The sequence below is a fragment of the Microcaecilia unicolor genome, chromosome 7 (assembly GCF_901765095.1).
Source record: "Microcaecilia unicolor chromosome 7, aMicUni1.1, whole genome shotgun sequence".
NCBI classification, from domain to species: Eukaryota; Metazoa; Chordata; class Amphibia; order Gymnophiona; family Siphonopidae; genus Microcaecilia; species Microcaecilia unicolor.
The window spans coordinates 180113916-180126168 of record NC_044037.1 but is presented as its reverse complement, the minus strand read 5'-3'; positions in this window follow the sequence as shown (position 1 = coordinate 180126168).

Genomic DNA, 12253 nt, shown 5'->3' with positions numbered 1-12253 from the left:
CGTTGGTTAGTACTGCTGTTCAACCGGTTTAGAATTTATGATTTGTAATTTTCAAGATGATTTGGTTTCTCGTTCTAAGATTGGTTTGATGCTTATTTATAGAAGACTCATGGTCTTCTATCCAATCTATTTTAGTTGAAGCTATTAGTCATTTTGTATATCAGTTTTCTAGATTTGTGATATTAGGAGATTTAGGTACATGATTTTTATCTTTGCTGTCTAATTATAATGTAATCTTACCTTCTTTAATTCCCACACATGAAAGGGGTCATTCTCTTAATATGGTTTCCTCATTCCGGGCTGGAACAGTGTGCTGGCTGCCTGGCAGAACACATGAGTGCAGCAGGCAGAAGCTGGTATCCTAGCCTCTCACCTCCTGGAGGACTCCCGATTGATGGCTCCTCCTCCCACAACTGCTGCAGACTGGCCCACAAGGAGAGGTAATGTTTAGTTTACTTCATATGGTAACTGATTATGAAACTTTATTAAACAGGCTCCAAATCTACCCTATTCTCAACCCCACACTATACATATATACCTCTTTTAAAGATCCCCTTCCCAACACCCCAGCGGGCTGTCATTTTCAGGAAACATGGGAGTCTCCTTGGCAGACTTTGCCCTCCAGAGTGCCTAGCTATTTGTTAAATCTTTAACTGTTGTGTCCTTTTAATTTGTCCTGCCATGGTCTGTTTGTGTGGAAGGGAGAGGAGTAACATAGCAAGTGATGGCAGATAAAGACCTGAATGGTCCATCCAGTCTGCCCAACAGTCACATTCATTATCAATTCAAGATTTAAATCAGCAATAAACATGATATTATGTACTTGATCATGGTCTTTGGTGTTTCTGGGACATAGACCATAGAAGTCCACCCAGCTCCATCCTTATGTTTCAACTACTGGAGTTGCCGTGAAAGCCCACTCCAGCCTATCCAAATCTGTCTTGTCATTTGTGGGACAAAGACCGTAAAAGTCTGCCCGGCCCTGTCCTCACATTCCAGATCACTGGAGTTTCCGTCAAAGCTCTCTCCAGTCCACCCTAAACCGGATCACCATATGCGGGACTTAGACTATACAAGCCAGCCCAGCACCAGCCTTAGTTGATGCAGCCAGAGTTGATATCTAAGCACCACTTAACATGCAACACATATGCAACCCTTTCAGTTTTGTTTTTTTATATCATTTATTTTCTAATTGGAGATCCTCTGTGCTCATCCTAGCCTTTTTGACTTCTACCACAGTTTTTTTTCCACCACTTCCCTTGGGAGGTCATTCCAGGCATCCACCACCCTCTCCTAAGTCTATCACCCCACAACCTCAATTCATGTCCTTTAGTTTTACCATTTTACCATTTTCCCTTCTCTCGAAAATATTTGTTTCTATATTAATACCTTTCAAGTATTTAAATGTCTGTATTATCTCCCCTGTTCCTCCTCTCCTCTAGGGTATGTATATTCAGGTCTTCCAGTCTCTTCTCATATGCCTTCTTGTCACCTTCCTCTGGACCGCTTCAAGTCTTCTTACATCTTTAGCAAGATATGACCTCCAAAACTGAACACAATACTCCAGGTGGGGCCTCACCAATAACTTGTGTAGGGGCATTAACACCTCCTTTCTCCTGCTGGTTACACCTCTCTTTATACAGCCTAGCATCCTTCTGGCTATGGCCACCGCCTTGTCACACTGTTTGGTCACCTTCAGATCCTCAGATACTATCACCCCAAGATCCCTCTTCCTGTCTGTGCATATCAGCCTCTCACCGCCTAGCACATATGTCTTCCTTGGATTTCTACTCCCTAAGTGCATCACTTTGCACTTCCTTGCATTGAATTTTAATTGCTAAACATTAGACTATTCTTCTGCAGATCCTTATTCATGTTTTCCACTCCCTCCAGAGTTTCTACTCTGTTACAAATCTTGGTATTGTCTGCAAAAAGACAGACCTTACCTTCTAAACCTTCGGCAATGTTGCTCACAAATATATTGAACAGAATCGGCCCCAGCACCGATCCTTGTGGCACTCCACTACTCACCTTTCCTTCCTCCAAATAAATTCCATTAACCACCACCCTCTGGCATCTCTCTGTCAACCAGTTCCTAATCCAGTTCACCACTTTGGGTTCTAACATCAGCCTGTCAAGTTTATTCACAAGCCTCCTATGAGGATCCATATCAAAGGCTTTGCTGAAATCTAAGTAGATTACATCTAGCGCAAGTCCTCAATCCAATTCTCTGGTCACCCAGTCAAAAAATTTAATCAGATTCTTTTGGCACAATTTACATTTGGTGAAACCATGTTGTCTCAGATCTTGTAACCAATTGACTTCCAGGAAATTCACTATCTTTTCCTTCAGCATCGCTTCCATTACTTTTCCAATAACCAAAGTGAGGCTTACCAGCCTGTAGTTTCCAGCTTCTTCTCTGTCACCACTTTTGTGCAGAGGGACCACATCTGCTCTTCTCCAATCCCAATAACTTCCCCCATCTCCAAGCAGTTATTAAAGAAATCTTTAAGAGGACATGCCAGAACCTCTCCGAGCTCCCTCAATATCCTGGGATTGATCCCGTCCGGTTCCATGGCTTTGTCCATCTTCAATTTTTCAAGTTGTTCATAAACACTTTCTTCCGTGAATAGTACTATATTTTCACTCCATTGTCATATGTACCTTTTCCAGTCAGCTGTGGTCCTTCTCCATGATTTTCCTCCGTGAACACAGAGATATTTGTTTAGCACGTTTGCTTTTTCCTTATCATTCTCCACATAGCAGTTCAGGGCATCTTTCAGTCTCACAATTCTATTTTTAGTCTTCCTTCTTTCAGTAATATACCTGAAAAAATTCTTGTTGCCTTTTCTTACATTTCTAGCTATTTGTTCATCTGTTTGCGCTTTTGCCAGACGTATCTCTCTTGGCTTCTTTCAGTTTCATCTGGTATTCCTCTCTGTGTTCCCCTTCTTGAGTTTTTCTGTATTTCATGAATGCCAACTCTTTAGTCTTTATTTTCTCAGCCACTGGCTTGGAGAACCATATCGGTTTCCTTTCTCTCTTGCTTTTATTTACTGTCCATACTTGGGTGATTAATTTTCTGGAAATATTCTGCACCGTTTCTTGTCTGATATAATCTTAATAAAAGAGATTTAACCATAAAGATCCCCTCCCCAATATAATCATTTACCCCTTACCAATTCACACCCATCTTCCCACATAACACTCACACATGACCCTTCATTCAGTAACTGGTGGTATCTCCCTGAGCAGCAATAATTTCAATTAAGCATTCTCCTACGGAATTTTCTGATATAAAGCAGAATTAATGGTTCTGCCAATGATAATATTCCATCCAAGTCTGAAGTAGCAAAGTATCTTCACCACCACCATAACTTAATGAGGTTGTTGCTTTGGAAGGCAGTGCATGTTTTTTTACCAAACAAAACATGTCATTATGATTGAAAAGTTAAATTTTTTACTTCATCCAGAAAATATCATTTCAGAACGCTTTCAAGTCACCCAGACATTATTTGATCAGCCTGATATGGGTAGCAATGTTCTTTTCAGAGAACAGAGGTTTCGTTTTCACTACCATCCCATGAACACAATTTCCAGAAAGTTGAATACAGTCTAAAACTATTTATTTTTTGGTGGTGGCAGGTGGAGGAAGAATATTGGGTTGTGTTCATTTAGCACTCCTAATCATTTTGAAAAGTTGGCTTCTATGACCTAGATAATTATAACCTACTTTAGCCCTCACAAACCAGTTTTTGTTCTGCTTTTAGCACTGAAACCATGATTGGTTCACTATTGGACTCAGCCTAGTCAGCATGAAGCGAAGGTAAAAAAATGCTCATGCTTCAATTTGATCTTTTAAGCGCCTTCGAATTGGTGGATCATACCGCTCTTTTACATATATTAGAAGTGATGGGCTTTTCAGGTTGAGTCTTACTATGGTTTCATATATTTACTGGCATGTAAAGCAAAATCCTTGGCAAGAAACATATATTTGAATATTGAGGATATTTTTATAAACGTTTGCCCAGATGGGGAGGCCAGGTAGATGCCTATTCTATCAAAACACATAGGCATCAACGTGTCTTTATAAAGTACCAGCATAGAATCAGTCAAAATCATGGCTAAAATGTGGCTGCATACATTTACACAGGTTTGTGTAAACATACACAGTTGAAGTACAGACGTAGATGTGTATTTTATAAACTTTGGGGGTAATATTCAAGCCCATGGCAGTATGCAGCTTGTAATCTGCTTCTAGCCACAGGCTGATAACCCTAGATATTCAATGGAAAAAGAATAGATCCCAGATGGAAATTCCCAAGATACTGTTCTTTATTAAAACCTCTACCCGATGTGGTCCACGTTTTGCCTAAGAACTGCCTCAAGGATACACAGCACACTTGGAGATGTACCAGACCCACACTCCAAAGTCACTGTGAAAATGCTCAGTAAAGCTCAAGTTTAACACCAACAACAACATTGTAGTCGGGTCCAGGCAGTAGTCAGGTCAGACAGCGATCCAGCAGTGGTCAGGTCCAGGCAGTGGTCAAGTCGGATAAACAGCAACAGGAACAATGCATCAGTCTCCAAAAAGATAGTAGCTGAGGCAAAGATGTGGTGAGAAGTTCCTGGTTTTAAAGTGAAGGCGTCTGACATCAAAGTAGGCATGCCCAAACTGTAAGTACTCAGAAGAGATGAATTAAGGGCATCGCAGGCGCATGGGTCTGGCTCCACGCTTGGTATTCCAGGTTCATGACAAGTACTTTCTGGGTTCAAGGGATTCAGAATGCTTACCGGAAGTAATTAGATGTAGATGCTAATGAATTGGTGTTAAAACATTTGTTTGCCTAGGGTCCACCAAAAATTTAATCCTGTGCTAACTGCAATGATTCTACTACATGAAAAGTTATGGAAAATGAACCATGAGTAACTGTGAATGAAGGGCTTATGGCAGTGGTTCCCAAACCTGGTCATGAAGGCACACCAGTCAGTCAGGTTTTCAAGATACCCAGAATGAATATTCATGAGAGAGATTTGCATGCACTGCCTCCACTGCATGCTCTGGTGTTTGGTCACCCCCTGGTACCTGTTAGTGGATTGCTCTGTTTATGCAGCCAAAGTAAAGTTAGAATTCTCAATAAGTTAAACCCCTGATGACGCACTAGGTGAAACACAGTGACTGCATCGGGTTTGATGCCAGCTTTAAATGATGAACAATTCAAAATGCAATTGAGAAGAGTGCTGTAAAGTCATATCAGCACAGTAAAGGTTATCATTTGGTCAACTTGTGGATTTAAGTACATCACTTGATCATTGAGAGAGATAAGGACTCTGTAATGGACAAGTAAATTATGAAAATTTTGATTGTTGGGATAAGCCAATTATCCCTTTGAACAAGTTAATCATCCCAGATATGTAGTTAATTTGCTGGTATACTCAGCAAATGCAGAGGCATACCAAGGGCAGAGTGATGGGGATGGTCCGCCTTCGGTGCACGCACGGCTGTCAGCTCCACTGGTTTCCTGCTCCCTCTGACGTTACTTCCTGTTCCAGGGCAGAGAACTGGTGTAGCGGACAGCTACACAGCTGCTCCCTCTACCCCCAGGAGATGATACGATGGGCGAGGGAGGGGTGATGCTACTGATTGATGTTCATATATGTAAATTGGAGATCAGTTGTGAAGCTATAAGGAATATACTTTTGAGTGTAGAATGCAGTTAGTATGTGCTTCCATATTATTCTTTCAGAAGAATGAACAAGACATATTTTAACAGAAGTAGAGTGTGAATGATTAGATTGAATGTGCATGAGAGTATGTGGTGGCGCCGAGGCCCCCCTTTTACCGCAGCTGGTAAAAGGGAAATCTTGCCTTCCTGCAGGAAATGGTCGTGTTGCAAGTAAAGCACTTGTCGCGGCCATTTTGGGGGGGGGGGGGGGGAAGCCCTTGCTGTCACCCATTGAGTTGGCAGTAAGGGCTCCCACGTTAACCTGGCCGTAAACAGGTACACTCCGGCACTACAAAAATAAATCATTTTATAGCGCCGGAAATGACAGTGCACTAGGGGTGGGAAGTACCGCCGGGCTGCTGCGGTAGTCCGGCAGTACTTCCTGTATAGCGAGCGGTAAGCCTGTGTTGGGCTTACCGCCACTTAGTAAAAGGAGCCCTTAGTTTCTAGTAATTTTTTCACGGCACCCCTAGGCCTTACATTTCCTCTCAGCTCTTCTCGCCTACCACCACCACTGCAGCATTGAGCCCTACCTTTGCTGGCAGGGATGTTGGCGACTTCCTCTGCTCAGACAGAATGGATGGGAAGGTCAGGCAGACAATTTCAGCTGGTGGGGCTTGGGCATTACCACCAGACATTTAGGCTGATCTCATCACTCTTACCTTTCTGTCTCCCAGTCTGATCCAGGCACTGTAGCATTTTATATTCTTTGTACTATTGTATGAGGCAGTTGTATTCATTTTGCTTTGTGTTCTTTAGCCTTGATTAACTATATTGTTAGTCACATTGAACTTAGGGTGCTGGGATAATGCGGGGTATAAGTACATAAGTAATGCCACACTGGGAAAAGACCAAGAGTCCATCGAGCCCAGTATCCTGTCCACGACAGCGGCCAATCCAGGCCAAGGGCACCTGGCAAGCTTCCCAGACGTACAAACATTCTATACATGTTATTCCCGGAATTGTGGATTTTTCCCCAAGTCCATTTAGTAGCGATTTATGGGCTTGTCCTTTAGGAAACTGTCTAACCCCTTTTTAAACTCGGCCAAGCTAACCGCCTTCACCACGTTCTCCGGCAACGAATTCCAGAGTTTAATTACGCGTTGGGTGAAGATAAAGTTTCTCCGATTTGTTTTAAATTTACTACACTGTAGTTTCATTGCATGCCCCCTAGTCCTAGTATTTTTGGAAAGCGTGAACAGATGCTTCACATCCACCTGTTCCACTCCACTCATTATTTTATATACCTCTATCATGTCTCCCCTCAGCCGTCTCTTCTCCAAGCTGTATAGCCCTAGCCTCCTTAGTCTTTCTTCATAGGGAAGTCGTCCCATCCCCGCTATCATTTTAGTCGCCCTTCGCTGCACCTTTTCCAATTCCACTATATCTTTCTTGAGATGCGGCGACGAGAATTGAACACAATATTCAAGGTGCGGTCACACCACAATACACAATAAATGTCATAAATAACAGTGCAGTCATAACATGTAACATGAATAAAACAACCAAAACTGTGTGGCATGCAAAGGAACAAGTTACATCAATAGGTGTATGGATAGTGTGTAACTTGACTATAATTGCAACAGAGCAACGAGTTATATATGCAGTTATATCCCCTTGTAAGCTATTATACATTGGTAAGACTGAGAGCTTTAAACAAACACTTTATTGAACACAGAAGTGCTATAAAAAGAAATGCACCTGAGAAACCACTTGTGGAGCATAAGTAAGCTAAGCAACATATATTTGACTATTTAAGGTTCATTATATTATACTAGCCGTTGAGCCCGTAAAAACGGGCTAGTAAAGGAGGGGGGGGGTTGAAAGGCCCCCCCTGGATAGGTCGCCACCGCCCCCCCCCCCCGGGGTTGCCGCCGCCGCCCCCCCCCCCCCCGGAGTCTCCTCCGCCACCCGGGCCGGGTACCTGGCTTCACTATTCAAACCGCCGGAACGCAGCACACAACTCATCTGAGCTGCCGTCGGCCTTCCATCTTCTCTGCGTGTGTTCCGCCCTCGTGTGACGTAACGTCGGCGAGGGTGGAACACAGGCAGGTAAGGAAGGCCAACGGCAGCTCAGATGAGCTGTTTGCTGCGTTCCGGCGGTTTGAATAGTGAAGCCAGGTACCCGGCCCGGGTGGAGGGTGGGTGGTGGCGGCAACTCCGGGTGGGTGGGGGGAGCGGTAGCGGCAACCCTGGGGGGGGGGAGCGGTGGTGACGGCGGTTCCCTCACTCGCAGGTGCGCAGGTTCCCTCTCTGTCACGCCCCCGTCATCACGTATTGACGCGGGGGCGGGACAGAGAGGGTCTCTACTGCGCATTTGCGAGTGAGTACGCCTCTTGCCATTTATATGTTTGATAAATCCACATTAGAGAGGTCGAAACATTAATGGGCCCTTTTACTAAGCCGCATAGGTGCCTCTGTGCACCCAACGCATGTCAATTTGGAGTTACCGTCCGGCTACTGCATGGTCCGTGTGGTAATTTCATTTTTTATGCGCATCCACTATGCGCGCCAGAAAGTATATTTTATTTTCTGACACGCGGCAAAAATCGGGTGGTAACTCCAACTTGTTGCATGTATGTGATTACCGCATGGTTAACGCGAGAGACCTTACTGCTAAGTCAATGGCTGCGGGTAAGGTCTCTGACCCAAAATGGACACGCGTCAATTTTTATTATACCACACAACCATTTTCGTCAAAAAATGTTAAAATGGTCTTTTTTTCATGCGCGCTAAAAAATGATTCTGCGCACGTCCATAACACGCGCCTATGCTACCGCAGCCCATTTTTCAGCGCACCCCTAATAGACAGCTATTGCAGGCAGAACAAATGTTCATATTTAAATACGATACTGTCACACCAAAATGTTTGAATCAGGAATCAGATCTTTCTGTATTTTTGTAGTCACCAAATAGGATACTGATTCTGAAGTAGTGACCACACATTTAATTAGTTTATGTGATTTCTTTGATTTAACACACTGTTTTACTATTATGTTTTTGTTTAGTTAGCTATTCATCATTGTTTTTATCTTCATTTATTGATGTTTTAGTAATATAATTTATGTGGCTGTTATCTATAATTTTAGTGCAGAATGGGGCCTTTTTAATAAAGGGTTGGCACATGGCAACAGGCTTGCCGTGTACTAATCTGGAACTACCACAGGAGATTGGTGGTAGTTCTCACCCCCCAGCGCACATCATTTCAAGTGCTACACAAAAGTTTCTATATTTGTAGTGCTGATGTTTACCCATTGGTAATTGCTGTCCGGTTACTGCCAGTTTAGCATGGGAGCCCTTACCACCACCTCAATGATACAGCATATTTCCTGGTTCCAATAACATTTGCATCATTGGAAAGCATTCAAGATGGCCACTGGAACACAAGATTTTTTAACATTTTTAGCATTTTTAGGTGTTTTTTGACAAAAAATAATGATGTCAGCAGACCTAACTTTATCTAGCTTTATCATTGGTTTTAAGTTTTGAAGTTTCTAAAAAGGTCAAAGTAATGTGATACTTTAAATCCTTTTAATTGACATTTTAGGTTCAAAGAAGTGCTTTTCAGGTAGAATTTCTCTCATTTTTTCTGAGAATCCATATCTTTGTAACAGATTATTGGTTTGTAAGTTTTTAAGAATTTTTGCATTGTGCCCTTTCACCTCAGCAGGAGATGTATAAGCTACTACTATTCCATAGCATAGCAGATTCTTCATTTCTGCCTGTGGAATAGAAGTGCTACTGCTCCAAAGAGAGAGTACTGTAAGAGTTCTTTTTAAACTTTTTGTGCTACTTTTACTAAGCGGCACTAAGCCCAACGTGGGCTTACCGCTCACTATACAGGAGGTACCACCAGGCTACCGCAGCAGCCCGGCGGTACTTCCCACCCCTAGTGCACTGTCATTTCCAGCGTACCCAGTGGTAATCAGGCAGTGCAGCCTGCTGCCCAGTTATCGCCACCTCAATGGGTGACAATAAGGGCTCATCCCAAAATGTCCGCACAGCAAGTCCTTTACTTGCCACCCAGCCATTTCCTATAGGCTGGTAAAAGACTTCCCTTTTACCAGCTGTGATAAAAGGGGGCCTCGGCGCGAATGTAAAACATGTGCCAACAGCAGCACCAGCCCCCTTTTGCCACAGCTTGGTAAAAGGGGCCCTTTATTTTTAGGCTATTCTGGATAGAATTTTGCTATTTGAGGAAAGTTTGTTCTAGTTCCCCTGTAGGTGTGTGTCCTTTTTGGTGCCACTTTTGTATGTCTATACAAATATGCCTGAGAACCTTATATGACTGTCTGTATCCATGCACTGATGCTTGCATTTCACACTAGCTTGCTCTGTTGCAATCATAGTCAATTTACACATTATCTGTATGCCTATTGATGTGGCTTGTTCCTTTGCATGCCACGCAGATGTGGTTGTTTTATTCATGTTACATTTTATGACTGAACTGTTAAAATTAAATGAAACATAAAATTCAAATAATGTATCTATGTTTTATTGGGATTATTTTTGATATGATTTAATATTCATTTGTATATTTTTAGTTAATTTATATGTGTAGACTACAGCTTTACCCCTGATGCAGACTTTTTGGGCGAACATGGCCATGTCAGGTACTTATTTTAATAAACCGTCTACTTAGAAATGTCAAGTAGTAGTAGTAGTAGTACTTCTACACCTGCTGGTCTGCTCCATGTTTTGCTGCTGTGCTTGCTTGCAGATCATCGCCTCCCAGCATTTGTTTTAAAGCATAATAACTACCTGCAGAGGCACTACCCATTCCCACTCACCCCCAATCCTCAGATGAACCCCCTGTGCACCTCCATTCAGTAACCTTTAACTTAGCAAACTTTTTATCATGTTTTATTTTAATAAATTCTAGAGAAAGTCTTGCAACATAGATTTCAAAATACTAGTAGTGATTGGATTAACTGCCTGATAAACATGTAAATACTAACATTGCCTTTAGAAGGTACAACAATTAGAATTAAAAAGACATGCATGGTAATATCGGTTTTAAATAAAAAATTGAAGTTTTATTCAATAAAATCATTAAAAATTTCAATTTTATAGATCACCTGCTTGCTTTAGACAGAGTCACTTGGAAGAAGCAATGGTTGCAAAGAGAAGAAAAATTGTTGCCAAAAGCATATTTTATAGTTTGCACATTATTTTTCAAAAAGCATGCAAAAATTGCAAAAACTATAAAAGTGGCAAGGTTAAAGTCTAGTCATTTTAATTGCAAGCAGAAGGCAGTCTTACATTAAAAACTTTAAGAATCTAGAAAGAAATATATCAAAAGGAACACTGCATTAGTGTATTCTACAGTCAAGTGGCTGAAGTCACTTAGAAACACATTTTCGTTATGAAGTCTAAATCTGATTTTGGACGTTTTGCGAACAATGTCCAGAAATCCAGTAGCAAAAGGCCATTTTCAAACCCGAAAAACATCCAGCGTTTTATTTTAAAATGTTATTTATTTGCTAGATGTTTTGGTGCTTAGTGTATCTATCTTTTAGGAACATTTTAGAAAAGAAAAAAAAAACATCCAAGGGAAAAATGCACAAAAACAAGCCATTGGGATGTATGGGGGCAGCTACACAGACATCCCAGAAGAGCAGAGGGGCACCCTAGAGGGCACTGCAGTGGACTTTACATACAAGGTCCCAGTTACACATCTCACCATTACCCCATAATATTGTATGGTGAGCCCTCCAAAACCCATCAAAAATCTGCTGTACCCAACTATACACCACTACGATAGACCTTAAGCCTGCAGGTGTCATTGTCTTGAATACAAAATTAGATTGTGAGCCCTCCAGGGGCAGAGAAATACCCTGTGTACCTGAATGTAGCTCACCTTGAGCTACTACTGAAAAAGGTGTGAGCAAAATCCAAATAAATAATAATAATAAATAACAATATATAGGTACAATAGTTTAGTGTTTTTTGGAGGGCTCACACATTCCACCACAAGTGTACCAGGTTAGAGTGGGATATGGGCCTGGGTCCCCTTCTCTACAGTCCACTGCACTAACCTCTAGGTTACTCCTGGGACCTGCTTGCTGCTCTAATAGGAATGGCTGAAGCTGTCATAGAGCCTGGTATGTATTGTCACTATCACATCTTAGGTGGCTGGGCGAGGTCAGTGACCACTGGGGGCATAAGAGGGGTTATGCCTTAATCCCTCCAGTGGTTATTTGGTAATTTAAGGCACTTTTTGGCACTTAGTCATGATTGAAACAGGTCTAGCCAAAAAACATCAATTTTGGCCCTAGACATTTTCATTTTATTCCATTATTGCAAAAAAATATCTATTTTTTTGGTGCCACCTATATCCCACCAAAACACACACGCTTGAAATTTGGATGAACTATGAAGCAAAATGGGTCATTCCATGTCAAGTGGTCTGGTGGTCCCTGCGCAACCATCACGATTTTGATGAAATTTTCTGTGAACATTCATACATGTCCCCAATGAACATTGGTAAAGTTTTACATCCGCCGATGCAATACTTGCTGAGA